Source organism: Rana temporaria, chromosome 4 (assembly GCF_905171775.1).
Source record: "Rana temporaria chromosome 4, aRanTem1.1, whole genome shotgun sequence".
Taxonomy (NCBI): domain Eukaryota; kingdom Metazoa; phylum Chordata; class Amphibia; order Anura; family Ranidae; genus Rana; species Rana temporaria.
In genome coordinates, this window is record NC_053492.1 from 164,149,304 (window position 1) to 164,164,385 (window position 15,082).

Here is a 15,082-nt window from a genome sequence, read left to right on the forward strand (position 1 = left end):
TTACCAACCATCCTCGTTTTTTAGTGTCCTATGTCCATATATATTATTAAATGCCGTTTTGCATTGTAGATATACTACTTAAGATGGCCACGGCCCCACTTCCGGGGGCTCCAATATGGCCGCTGCCCCACTTCCGGTTTGACGTACGCCGCCGTTATTGTTAATATTTAGCTAGTTGCTAATAATTTTGAGGTTACGGGACCCCGCACTAGCTATCCGCTAGGCGTTTTGTCCCATGGTAATCTCTTTGAGACGTATGCCCTGTGTTCTGTGAGACACAGGGCGACGTCCATACTGGGACCACGGCAAGATGGCCGCCGTTCCACTTCCGGCGGCACTCATAATGATATGAGATGTACGCCGGTGGGGATAAATGGCCGTTTCTCTGCAAATTATATGACAGATAGGGTGCAAGACTGTAACCCTTCTGTCTTGTGCCATTCTGGAGCATTAATTATTTGCTTTATGGGGCAGAATATGCATTTACCCATTACAACTAGCAGGCTACAGCAAAATGGCCGCTGCTCCACTTCCTGTATAGGAAAATGGCCATTTGTTTCACTTACAGCCCACCAAACAAGCCACCCTATATAAAGGACCCTCACTATACCTCTCATCACTCCTGAGGAAGTCACGTGTAGTGACGAATACGCGTAAGAGTCCATTGAGAGGTACCGGAGGTGACGTTGGCGAACTACTTCCCCCTTTTTATATGCCTGATTTTATCCTAAGCTATGTGAGTACCCGTACATAATCTTTCTGTTGAATAAACTTTTTAAATGGTATCACGCTATTGGTGTTTTATCCCTCTGGGTGCGAGTTATTGGCTATCCTGAGACGGGACTACCAAGAGGGACCTGCGGTTCTTTGGATTACAGTCCATTCGGATAACCACCCATACAGACGCGATCAGAAAGTGCGTTTGGATCTATATGCTGTAACCTTACAGCAGTAAGGTAAGGGGACATCCTCACTCACCTTAAAAGGACTATTGGATATCCATCCTTTTTTTCACGCTATATGTTTGGGATCTACACCAGCACCTCTATTTTATTTTGGACTTTTTGATTAGCATTCAATTTTCCGTTCTTATCACAACATTAAGCTCTGCTGCATGGACTTTTTAGCTTAGTCTATCCCAGTCACTTATGTTATGCACATTGTACATCTTTATTTGCATCATTTTATTATTTATTTCACTCTACTGAGAAGAGTTGATTAAGTTATTTTATTGGCACTTATGCTTAGAATTGATACACCGTTGTCAGTCAGTTCACTGATCCTTTTTTGATGAAATTTTTGTTTATATTGGTTTAACCACAGATAGACCACCTTTTACTTCCTCCACACGCCTTTCCCATCTCCCACCCACAAACTTGCATTTATGTTACTGGTGTTTCACATCCATCTGTAGCCATGTTCACATTATTGTGATGTTTATTTTTTTTACGTCTTATCTAAATTATGGGTTCCCTTATGTTTACAATTCTGGCCTTTTGGTCCTCTTGCAGTTTGATTGTGGTGTGAAAAATTTGCTGTGCTAGCTGGGTAGCTAATATTACCTCCTCAATTATTAATTGCCAAATTCTATCCACACCAATCACAGTAAAAAGCCAGACCTTCTTTATGGGAAGGCACATGCAGAGGGCACATGCCTGGAGGGCATGTTGGGGTTCTTCCAAAAAAGCAGGGTTCTTTAAATAAGTGGCACTTGCGCTCTTGCACTTCAGCGATTTGCACAAAACAAACAGAAACAGCAAACTACTTTACATAACACCAGGCTGCAGGTGACCTAATTTCCAAATCATCTCTCCATCCTCTCTGATCACCCCACATCCTCTAGCGGTTGCCGTAATCTTTGCAATTTAGTCTCCATTTTTCTTCTTCTCAAAACCAGCTTCTACTTCTCCTCTGCCTTCTGGAATGCCCACTCCATTTGCATCAAACTCACCACTGTTCATGACCTCTTTCTCACTAATGCCCTTAACCACTTCCCCACCAGCCACCGTCTGGAAACGGCGGCAAGGTGGTTGCTTAACTGGGGGTCGCCGTTCTGAAACGGCGCCCCGCAGAAGCAGCAATGCGCGCCGCCTCGGGCGCGCACACAGAAATTTCTGTGCGCGCCGGGTCTATGAGACCCGGCGCTACACAGATCTAGGTAAATGACCAGCAACAACGTTCATTTACCTTGTGATCGCGCCGTCCAATGACGGCGCGATCACAATGTAAACACAGGAGGTCAGGGAAAGTTTACCTCCTCTCCTCTCCTCACACAGTATCAGCGGGAGAGAAGAGGAGATAAACTGTGAGTTTTCTAGTGCCCATAGTGTCACATCAGTGCCCAATCTGTGCCCTAAAGTGCCCTAAAGTGCCCAATCTGTGCCCTAAAGTGCCCAATCTGTGCCTAAAGTGCCCAATCTGTGCCCAACAGTGCCACATCTGTGCCCAGTAGTGCCACATCTGTGCCGCATCAGTGTCACCAGAGCCGCACCAGTGTCACCAGAGCCGCACCAGTCACCAGAGCCGCACCAGTCCTATAATATTGCCACAACAGTGCCGTACCAGTGCCGCCTGTGCCCACCAGTGCCGCCTGTGCCCACCAGTGCCGCCTGCACCCACCAGTGCCGCCTGCGCCCGCCAGTGCCGTCTGCGCCCACCAGTGCCGTCTGCGCCCACCAGTGCCGTCTGCGCCCACCAGTGCCGCCTGTGCCACCACGGCCACCTGTGCCCTCCAGTGCCGCCTGTGCCCTCCAGTGCCGCCTGTGCCCACCAGTGCTGCCTGTGCCCACCAGTGCTGCTAATCGGTGCACACCAGAGCCACCTGTGCCCACCAGAGCCACCTGTGCCGCCTGTGCCCACCAGTGCCGCCTGTGCCCACCAGAGCCACACCCGTGCCACTACAGTGCACATAAGTGCCGCTTGTGCCCACCTGTGTCCACCAGTGCCACCACAGTACTCTGCAGTACAGCCTCACCAGCCACCAGTATGGCAAAAAAATTCTTTACCGGCGAGCAGGCCGTACATCTTCTACTTGCCATGAGCGATGAGAGCAGCGAGGAGTCTCTGTCCGATTCTGATTCGGCCTATGAACCCGTTATAGACAGTGGGTCCGATTCAGAATCTGAAGAAGAACATGTGCCCAGGAAAAAAAGGGGTGCTGGCGTGGAGAAGCGGCCTACTCCCAGACGCGCAGGGCCGTCCACCTCAAGCGATGTGCCGTCCACCCCAAGCGCTGTGCCGTCCACCCCAAGCGCTGTGCCGTCCACCCCAAGCGCTGTGCCGTCCACCCCAAGCGATGTGCCGTCCACCCCAAGAGCTGTGCCGTCCACCTCAAGAGCTGTGCCGTCCACCTCAAGAGCTGTGCCGTCCACCTCAAGAGCTGTGCCGTCCACCTCAAGCGATGTGCCACTGCAACAAAGCCCAGGCACCAGTAGGGTGTCATCTCAGCCCCAAAGGGATAGGGGCCATGCCAGCCTTCCCTATGTTGCCCTGGGTGAATTGTTAATGTCTAATCGCCATTATTGTACATAGGTATAAATATATATTACGATAACAGTATATGTGTGGTAGGGTAGAAGTTCTGATACTTTAAATAGGCTGAGCGTTAGGGATTGAATATATCTAATTAACACCCTCCGTTTGATATGCATGAAGGCAAATGGATAATGTCGCAAGAGACGGCCCATCCACCTCACCTTTGTGATATACAAACAACCCAGGAAGAGAGATAACAGCAGGAGGCTAGATGACACCTAGACACCGTAAATGACTCTTCCTGTACATGAATGGCCATTGAAGGGATGTTAATGAAACATGAGTTAATTAACTTGTCTTCAAATCTATTTCATTCCTCAATTTAAGGTGGAAGGAAGCTGTGACCATATTAGGAAAGGATAGTAATGTCCAATCAGAGTGGGCCTCAGGGACAAAGTTAAGGTGGAAGGAAGCTGTGACCATAAAAGGAAAGGCTATTTCAGCCAATCAGAAGTGACATCAGGATTATAAAGTCAGGGGGTCTCATCAATAGAATTAGAGAGAGATGATGAGAACTTCCCGGGCCCGGGATGTCAAGGTAACATCAGAATCTATCTTCTCCCCTGCACTTATTTACTTTGTCATAATTTGTTTTCTTAATACTTTTAGTGTGATGTGCTTATCTTGTATTTGAAACTAACTTTTATTTCCCTTACTTTAAAACTGTAAATGTAGGCAGTATGTTAGATAGCTAATATCTTTTCTCTAAATAAATGTGTTATGTTAAAGCTTTTCACTCTAGTCACAGAACCCTTATTATATCATATATGCGAGATATTAAATCATAATTATTAATATAATAACAAATATTAATATCAAAAAGCAACAGTGGCGACCACGACGTTGTGAACAAGACTGAAAGTATTTAATAATAACAAATATCTAAGGAAAAGATAAGTAAAATATTTTTGTTTTTTTTAGTGGGTATTAGGAGAGATAATACACCAAGTTTTTTTTTAATTAAGGGATTCAAGCTGAGTCAGCTTACCCACAAGTTATTTTTTTTTAAGGTTAGTAGGAGTTCAAACTGAGTCAGTTTATCCTATCCTAGCTAGGGAAAATATATGTTAATATTTTCTAAGGTTATTTGATTATTTTTTTTATTTTTTTATTTTTTGTGTTTCATTAATATCCCAAAATCATAATTGATAAAGAAATCTCGGATGTACCATTATAACCGGTCAATGTAATGGGGAGAGATAAGGAAGGGATCACACATTTTTGTTTAAATATCATTTATATTGACACACTGAAAGGGTTGTCAATTGGTTTTTGTGGAAAAAAAAAAATGTTTATTGTTTTTTTTGCAAATTACACAATTTTTGCTGTTAAGATTTTTTTTTGTTCTTGTTTTTTTTGTATTAGTTTTAGCTTTTATTTTTATGGATTGTTTTTTTTATATACAAAAAAACTTGCTTATTTTCTGTTGTCTGCAGAAAGACACTGAAAAAAAGAAAAAGCTGACAAGACTTTGATGTTCAAAAAGTTCAATGAGTTTTTGTTAGTTGAATTATATGTCCACTAACATTGAAATCAAATCTACAAAAGAGTTGGTTCTAATTTTATGTAGTTTTATTTGACTTTTTTTATTATGAGGACATTTCACAAGTAGTAACATTCTCATTATTGTTAGTTCAGTACAAAACAGTGGATGTTTAATACTGAAAGTGATATCTTGCATTTTTGGTTTATTTTTATTTATTTTATTTGATTTTTGGGTTAGTTCAGTTTTTACTGAATTGAGTGTTACACAGTGTAAACACTCCGTTATTTACCTTTGCTATTGATAGCTTAGAGGTGTTCATCCTAATTGATCCTTGGGGGCTTCTATTGTTTCCTTTGTCTACTATTCAGACAAGATAGGCACAATGCTTTGTTAAGGATAATTAGGTTTCCACTCTAATCTAAAAAAATAAAAAAATAAAAAAGACTGTGTTAGGGACAGCTGAAAATATTTTTTTTTTTAAACTGTATTTTTGGGGAATATATTTTATTTGGTTGTTTTTCTCTTGGCCTTTTTCTCCTTTACTGTAAATGACTTTATAGTAGAAGGTCACAATTAATTTAATTCAGCTCACAAATTGTGCATACTAGCTGTTCGTAATGGATTCCTGGCTAGAAAGTGTTGTAGCAACGTTTACGCATAAACATGAGAACAAGGATTTTGCCTGTGATACTAAAGTATTGGAAGAACAAGCAAAAGCAACCAAAAATAACAAAAAACTTAAAAATCTAGCCTTAGCAGGCATGTATGCGGCTTGCATGTCTATGCATACTAAAATAAAGAAATTGGAAGGTATAGTCTGTAATAAAAATATTACAATTTCTGAAAGAGAAAAGGAGAATACAGCTTTAAAAAGCCAAGTACAATCCTTATCTACCCTTAATCAAATACTTAATGCCTCACAGGAGGAAAATTTAAAAAAGTACCAATTGGCCCAAAAAGAACTGGTACAATACAAAAGCATGCTAATTAAAGTTGAAACACAACTGGACCATGTAACTATTGCATACAAAGTGTTGCAAGATCAGTTACATGAACCTAACAAAGTAAAATTTAAAGGACAGGCTGTGGCTAGCATACGAGAACATAGTAATACCTGCGCCTTTGAAATTGAGGAAGATATGGATCCTATTTCGACTTTGCCTGTGGCGATGGGAGAAATCGCAAAGCCACAGGAAAATCGAGAAGATCCCATTGTCATAGACTCACCAGACCATGGGGACCAGCTATCCAGAAATGAGGAGAAGGACAAGCTCCCCAGCATGGGTACTCCCCAGATCTTATCTTCCAATGAAGGAAATCAAACATTTTTAGGGTTTGATAGTGAAGGGAATGAGAGGATTTCCAATGTATACCCCATTCAACCGGTAAAAATCATTATAAGTATGGCTGATGTCATTAGCAAAATTAGATCTCATGAACACAGTACTTCACATGTAACCATGAGAGATATTTTAACTGATTTTTCTGCTACTAAGAATCTTTTTCAGTACAATGACAATTTGCTTATAGCCACATGCGACAAAGAAAAGCATTTGCGGCTATTGGAGGAACTCCGACAAATCCTAGGAAAAACGGGACAGACGTGTAACCCCATTAACGCACAATTGTCGCAGGAATCTGTGTCTTTTCTGGGGATTACAGTGGCAGCAAACAGTAGTAAGATAGCCACGGAGAAGGTAAAAATCATCCTACAATTCCCTCTAACAGTGAGTATGCCCACTCTCAGATCTTTCCGAGGAGTGGTAAATTATTTGTGGGATATCATCCCTGATGGGGCGCATAAGTCCGCACCACTGTATGTTTGGGGGAAAAAGGAGCAACACACCAATCCAGTGCAGAAGCTTAAAGAAGCGTTAGCACAAGCGCCAGTATTAGCCAACCCAGAGTACCAACTGCCCTTTCACATTGAGACTGCCATATCAGAGACAGCCCTGTCAGCTGTTCTGGCACAGGAAATCCATGGGCAACAAAAACCCATATTAGATGCTTCTAAAGCATTATCTCCTGTGGAAAGGAAGTACTCTCTATGTGAAAAACACCATCTTGTCACGTTGTTGGCAGCGAAATACTACACATACATCATAAGACTTAACACAGTCATTCTGCACACGCCCACTAGGTTTCTACTCACAGACAGAGTGGAAGATGGCAATGTATTCAATGAAAGACAGGCCCATTGGGCTCTGTGGCTCCAAAATCAAGACATTAAAGTCAAACAAACAAATATTCGTCCCACTATTGCCCATGGCCTCCTTTTCCAAGGAACACCACATGAATGTGCTATCACCCCACAATCAGCGGCACAACATTTCTCTAGACCTTTGTCAGCAAATGAAAAGGTCCCGGAAAAGGCAGTCCCAATTTTCACAGATAGATCATGTTTTTACGTGGAGGGTTCCCCACATGCAGGATTGGGAATATACATTATCAATCCGCATGCAAAGACCCAAACATCAATCTTTCGGTCATGTCAAGTCAAATCAGCAAAATTCACTGAGATGGCTGCGATTGCTCATGCCCTAGAAATGATGAAAGGGGATCAAGAAATTGTTTTATACACAGATTCTGCATGGGTCTGTAAGGCTCTTACAGAATTTCTGCCCTTCTGGCACACCCACCAGTACATGTCCTCAGATGGGTCTCCACGTAAACACGTATTCCTGGTGAAATATATTGCAACATTGGTGCAAAAGTTGCCAGTCAAAACATGGGGGTGCAAAGTAAAAGGTCATATAGGCACTGCCCCATACTGGGAACAAAATGACGTAGCAGATTGCTTGGCCAAACAAGGAGCACAAGGGGGGAGATCTGGGAAATTCCTTTGAATTTACTGGGCTCAGTGTTGTGCCCCATTGTTTGTGCCTTCACAAAATTCTGCAACTAAAATGTTTTGCTTTCTTCCCTTTTAGAGCCATGAAGTCGATGTGGATTGTGATCCTGCTCTGATCGGACATACCAAGAGAGAGAAGACTGGACCGCTCATCAGCGTGATCGTTGACCAGAATCCGGTCTACTGTCTAGAGGGGGAATCCGTCTTATTGCCTGTGGCCATTGTAGGGACTGTAGGGAAGCAAGTTTATTGGTGGAGTCCCATTGATAATCATCTAGTTTGGATGAATGGCGTTGCTGGGAAGATCACGGACTACCAGAACAGAGCCATGAGCTTTCACAACGGATCTTTATTGTTTATTGATTCAAGAGACACAGTTGAGGGATGCTGGAGAGTGGAAATATTATTTCGTTATCTCCATCCTCTTGTCCAGCAACACTCATGCATCCACTCTTCAGTACGTCCCAGGGAAAATTACCTTGCAGGTGTCCCCAAAGACTAACACCCCTACTCCTACAACTTTGTCCAAAAATACAGCTGCAATCCCCTATTACAAACCAACCTCCTTGGAATGCCCAACACTGCAAGAGGAACCACCAAGTAGCCTAACGGAAAACTCAATCCCTGGAATATTGTTTAATAACGTTAAGTTTATTCATGTGCAGGTGGTACTTAATTTGTCCCAGTGGAACATGGCCGAATTCGGCTCATGTGCCCGGACAAATGTATCTTTGTTTTACTCTTCCTTGCTAGTAGATTTTTATTACCTCCCAGGCAAGCAAACTCAGGATCCATTGGCAGAACCACAGGGGCATTTTCAGATCCAGAAAGGTAAAGGGCACGGACAACATACTAGCATCCAACCCATAACTTTGTGAAACTGACATGTCAATTTGGAACCAAGCCGATTTGACAGCGATTCGCCGGCATATCGGAAATGGTGAATAGGAAAAAAGGTTCGGCAAGTGCTGAAACCAGTTCTGCAGGGTGTTGAGGGGCTTGCAGGGGAGGAAAGGTTTTTGTTATTTTATTTTTTTTACGGTTTATAACATAAAGCTAGAGAGGATGGTATGGGCCAAGAGGTAATATGCACCGCGTATGGAAATTTTATCTTAAAAGACACAGATCTTACACAATGGTATTGTACTCACACTAATACTAGTGGTGGAATGAATGTACATTTTGGAGACACGTGCAAACCTTTGCCAGTTTCCACAATTTGAAGCATAGGGATAGTGACACCACACCCAAATAGAGGGCCATTTTCTTGCAAGAAAAGCCAGTCACTGTGCACCTACCGTGACCTAATGTACATATCCTTCACAATGTCGCTGCCGTGTTCCATCCACAAGAGGACTACTTTTAACACAATGGCGTCCATACACTCCCTCGGATACCTCGAGAATGACGTGTACAAGGAAAGGCTGCACCTCCCCGAAATGCTCATTCAAGTTCAAGGGCGATGGAAAGCACCGCACACTGCCTGCTGCACTGTCAAAGACAATAGATACGTATGCCGTTGTGAGGTGTTTGAAACTGACACCCCAGTCTGTGGTCTAAACAATGACCCGGATCCCACAGCCAACGTAGCAAGGGACCCCCAACTGGAAAGTCCACGCCAACCACCTCAAGAAACCATTCCACGTGAAATGGAGGCTAACTGCCCAGTGAAGTGGTCAAAATGGAGAACACCAAGCACAAGGGTCACCTACCACATGGATGGACTGTACTGTGTCGTTACCAATCACCAGACATTCCTCTATGGGGGTCAGTCGTGTCCAAATACCCTATCCAAATTTTTGCTTCATTCCACATGAATACAGTACTATTGGGCAAACTATAGAAACCCCATACCAGTGTTGACATCATTGAGAGTACACCCCTGAGGTCCCAGATCCTAGCACATACATACCCCATGTTGATGTAAAAATGTATACTTTGTCAGTAAACCTCCACAATCAAATTAGTAATGATATGGTGAAAACCGAGGAAAGGTTAAATGAACTTTTACATGATGGGGATTTTAGCTTAGTCACCACTAGGACCTGGATGGAAATGGGATGAAAAGGTTTTCCCATATTGCAATGCGGGGTATTGATTTTTATGACGGGCATGGTGATATATCTTGGCTGACTTCTAAAAAAAAAAATGGCAGAGGGAGAAACTTAACATTCTAATGGATATCAGACATAAACAATTACTCACTTAAAGTGTGGCCTAGTCTCATCTGTCTCAACTGGCCACAAGGGGTCATCTGTTGCCCTGGGTGAATTGTTAATGTCTAATCGCCATTATTGTACATAGGTATAAATATATATTACGATAACAGTATATGTGTGGTAGGGTAGAAGTTCTGATACTTTAAATAGGCTGAGCGTTAGGGATTGAATATATCTAATTAACACCCTCCGTTTGATATGCATGAAGGCAAATGGATAATGTCGCAAGAGACGGCCCATCCACCTCACCTTTGTGATATACAAACAACCCAGGAAGAGAGATAACAGCAGGAGGCTAGATGACACCTAGACACCGTAAATGACTCTTCCTGTACATGAATGGCCATTGAAGGGATGTTAATGAAACATGAGTTAATTAACTTGTCTTCAAATCTATTTCATTCCTCAATTTAAGGTGGAAGGAAGCTGTGACCATATTAGGAAAGGATAGTAATGTCCAATCAGAGTGGGCCTCAGGGACAAAGTTAAGGTGGAAGGAAGCTGTGACCATAAAAGGAAAGGCTATTTCAGCCAATCAGAAGTGACATCAGGATTATAAAGTCAGGGGGTCTCATCAATAGAATTAGAGAGAGATGATGAGAACTTCCCGGGCCCGGGATGTCAAGGTAACATCAGAATCTATCTTCTCCCCTGCACTTATTTACTTTGTCATAATTTGTTTTCTTAATACTTTTAGTGTGATGTGCTTATCTTGTATTTGAAACTAACTTTTATTTCCCTTACTTTAAAACTGTAAATGTAGGCAGTATGTTAGATAGCTAATATCTTTTCTCTAAATAAATGTGTTATGTTAAAGCTTTTCACTCTAGTCACAGAACCCTTATTATATCATATATGCGAGATATTAAATCATAATTATTAATATAATAACAAATATTAATATCAAAAAGCAACACCTATGGCCTTCAAAACCCCCTGTGGCTTCCCCCCAATTCCGGAGCAGCAAATATCCCCCCCTTCACTGCCCAGCCAGGTGTCCAGGTGAACACAGAAAACTTTTCTATGATACATTTTTTTAATTTAGTTTTCACCGAAGATTTCCTTTCCTCCATTGTGGCCCAGTGCAATCTCTACGCACAACAGTACGTAAGAAGTAACCCTGGTTCCAGATATGCCCGCCCCTTTGAGTGGAGAGAACTAACCGTGGACGAATTTAAAATGTTCTTAGGCCTAACCTTTACTATGGCACTTTCAAAAAAAAAACAATTGTACTCCTACTGGTCCACCAAACCCATTCACCACATGCCACTCTTCTCCTCCCTTATGCCAAGATCCCGATATTTAATAATTATGCGGTTCCTCCACTTTAACGACAACGCCCAGTGCCCTCCCCGAAATGACCCTGCTTTTGACAAGCTATATAAAATTCGGCCACTTCTAAATTTTTTCGCTCAACAATTTCCCCAATTATATACCCCTGACCAGAACATATCTGTGGACGAGTCCCTTGTCAAATTCTCAGGCAGGCTGGGCATCAAGAAGTTCATCCCCAGCAAAAGGGCCCGATATGGGGTCAAAATGTACAAGCTTTGCGACAGAGCCACAGGGTACCTCTACTCATTCATGGTGTATGAAGGAAAGGACTCCCAACTGCATCCCCTTGAATGTCCAGAGTATATGGGAGTCAGCGGAAAAGTGGTCTGGGATCTGATGTATCCACTCTTTGGAAAGGGATACCACCTTTATGTGGATAATTTCTACACCAGCTTGCCCCTGTTTCGCTGTCTTTACCTTCAGAATACCCCAGCATGTGGCACAATAAGACCCAACAGGAAAGGCTTCCCGCAAAAACTGGTGGATCAAAAGCTCAGACGAGGGGAGTCTGCAGCATTGAGGAACCAGGAGATATTGGCTGTCAGGTGGAGGGACAAACGGAACGTCCACATGCTTTCATCAATCCACAATGACACCCACGTGGAAGTCCCCAAAAGAACCGGCCCAATCCAAAAACCAAAATGCATATATGACTATAATTTGTTCATGGGGGGAGTGGATTTCAATGACCAGATGTTAGAACCCTACCTGCCCACAAGAAAATCCCGCCACTGGTATAAGAAAGTGTCCATTTATTTTTTTAGTTTGGCCTTCTACAATTCCTATGTAATTTACAAAAAATCATCCGAGAACCCCGTATCATATCTGGACTATCAAGAAGAAGTCATCACCGCCCTTTTGTACCCTGAAAACCCACCGGAAAATATTCGCTCTGATTCTGTGAGCAGACTGCACGAGCGTCACTTTCCTGAGCAAACCCCCTCCCGTGAAACAGGCAACAGACATCAGAAGAGGTGCCGGGTGTGCTCCAGAAGAGGAATTCGAAAAGACACCACGTATTACTGTCCCGATTGTCCTTCCCAACCAGGCCTCTGTATTGGAACATGTTTCCGCCGTTACCATACGTTTCTTCATTATTAGGGACGTATGGTAAACGCAATTCTAATTTCCTGTAATTTCCCCCCCACACCCCTTATGCCACTGCACTCATACCTCTGCCTTCTCCGGAACCGACCATGGCCTGTTATACAACCACTCTTTTGCCTAACCCTAAACATACTTCTGCCTTCTCCGGAACCGACCATGGCCTGTTATACGACCACTCTTTTGCCTAACCCTAAACATACCTCTGCCTTCTCTGGAACTGACCCTGGCTTGTTATACGACCACTCTTTTGCCTAACCCTAAACTGTACCTACCTCTGCCTGCTCTGGAACTGACCCTGGACTGTTTGACCACGTTTTTTGCCTGCCCCTTGGATTGATCTTTTACCCTGCTATACTAGTGGGAACACAGGGGTCTCACATATGTGAGGGGCTCCAGAATTGTTTTTCTGGATGAAAAAACTAATTTTTTAGTTTTCTCATTCCCGGATTAGGGTCTGGTTGCCCGGAGGCTTCAAAGAGATTTGGGTGGGAGAAGCCTCTACCCATGTCCCCATTCCCCTACCCATGGCCCGCTACTTGGACCATGTTCCTACCAGGACAAATATTTTGCCACTGCTGGCACTGTACTGACTATGGACAATATTCCTGCCTGCTGCCTGCTGCCTGGACAATTCCATTCACTGTCGCTGACCAGTGACCACGTCCCTGCCTGCTGCCTGGATCGGGGCTCTCCCTCTGTGGACAATTGCACTACTAAAACCACAGGTAATCTTCTTTTTTTTTTACCCATTACTCAGCAGAATGTATTTTAGGGTGTAATTCTTGGTATGTACATGCTGTGTTAGAAATATGAAGGCCCTTCAAAAATGTGATAGATTGTAAGGAAATTGGATGTGTAATTTATGTCCCTAGAACACCTGATGGTGCTTCTTGGATGTTGGGCCTCTGTATGTGGCCACGCTGTGTAAAAGTCTCACACATGTGGTATCGCCATACTCAGGAGGAGCAGCAGAATATATTTTGGGGTGTAATTTTTTCTATGTACATGCTATGTGTTGGAAATATCCTATAAATGGACAACTTTATGTAAAAAAAAATGCGTTTTTATTTTTTTCCACATTTTCCAAAAACATCTGGAAAAAAATTAACTGTTCAAAAGACTCATTATGCCTCATAGATTATACGTTGGGGTGTTAGCTTTCCAAAATGGGGTCACTTTGTGGGCGTTTCCATTGTCCTGGTGCTCCAGGGCCTTCAAAAGTGTAATAGGTGGGTGAGAGATTAGATGTGTAATTTATGCTCCTAGAATGCTTGAAGTTGCTACTTCGGTGTTGGGCCTCTGTATGTGGCCACGCTGTGTAAAAGTCTCACACATGTGGTATCGCCATACTCAGGAGGAGCAGCAGAATATATTTTGGGGTGTAATTTTTTCTATGTACATGCTATGTGTTGGAAATATCCTATAAATGGACAACTTTATGTAAAAAAAAATGCGTTTTTATTTTTTTCCACATTTTCCAAAAACATCTGGAAAAAAATGAACTGTTCAAAAGACTCATTATGCCTCATAGATTATACGTTGGGGTGTTAACTTTCCAAAATGGGGTCACTTTGTGGGCGTTTCCATTGTCCTGGTGCTCCAGGGCCTTCAAAAATGTAATAGGTGGGTGAGAGATTAGATGTGTAATTTATGCTCCTAGAATGCTTGAAGTTGCTACTTCGGTGTTGGGCCTCTGTACAGTAGGTGTTTGTGATATTGTGCTTTTAGCACGACAGCGTCGCGCTGATACTCGGCGACAGGGTGCCGAGATCTCGCCGACATCTCACACTCACTGGAATAGTGACAGCACATCCCAGCAAGCGCGTCATAGAAGCGACGGGAGATCCGACTTGGATTCCCGCCAATTCTACACGTGTGCGGCGTTTGTTATGAATCCTGAGGGGGAAGTCCCCGCCGGATTTTAAATAAAAATCCGGCATGGGTCCCCCCCTCAGGAGCATACCGGGCCCTTAGGTCTGTTATGGGTTGTAAGGAGAGCCCCCTACGCCGGAAAAAACGGCGTAGGGGGTCCCCCTACAATCCATACCAGACCCGTATCCAAAGCACGCTACCCGGCCAGCCAGGAAGGGAGTGGGGACGAGCGAGCGCCCCCCCCTCCTGAGCCGTACCAGGCTGCATGCCCTCAACATGGGGGGGTTGGGTGCTCTGGGGCAGGGGGGCGCACTGCGGCCCCCCCACCTCAGAGCACCCTGTCCCCATGTTGATGAGGACAGGGCCCCTTCCCGACAACCCTGGCCGTTGGTTGTCGGGGTATGCGGGCGGGAGGCTTATCGGAATCTGGGAGCCCCCTTTAATAAGGGGGCCCCCAGATACCGGCCCCCCACCCTAAGTGAATGAGTATGGGGTACATCGTACCCCTACCCATTCACCTGCAAGAAAAGTGGTAAAAACACAAATAAACCACACAGTGTATTAAAATATTTTATTTTTCTGCTCCGGAGGCCGCCCCCTGTCTTCTTTATTAGCTCTTTTACCAGGGGGGGCTTCTTCTTTGACGTCTTCGGGTGGGTGGGGGCCGCCGTCTGGTTC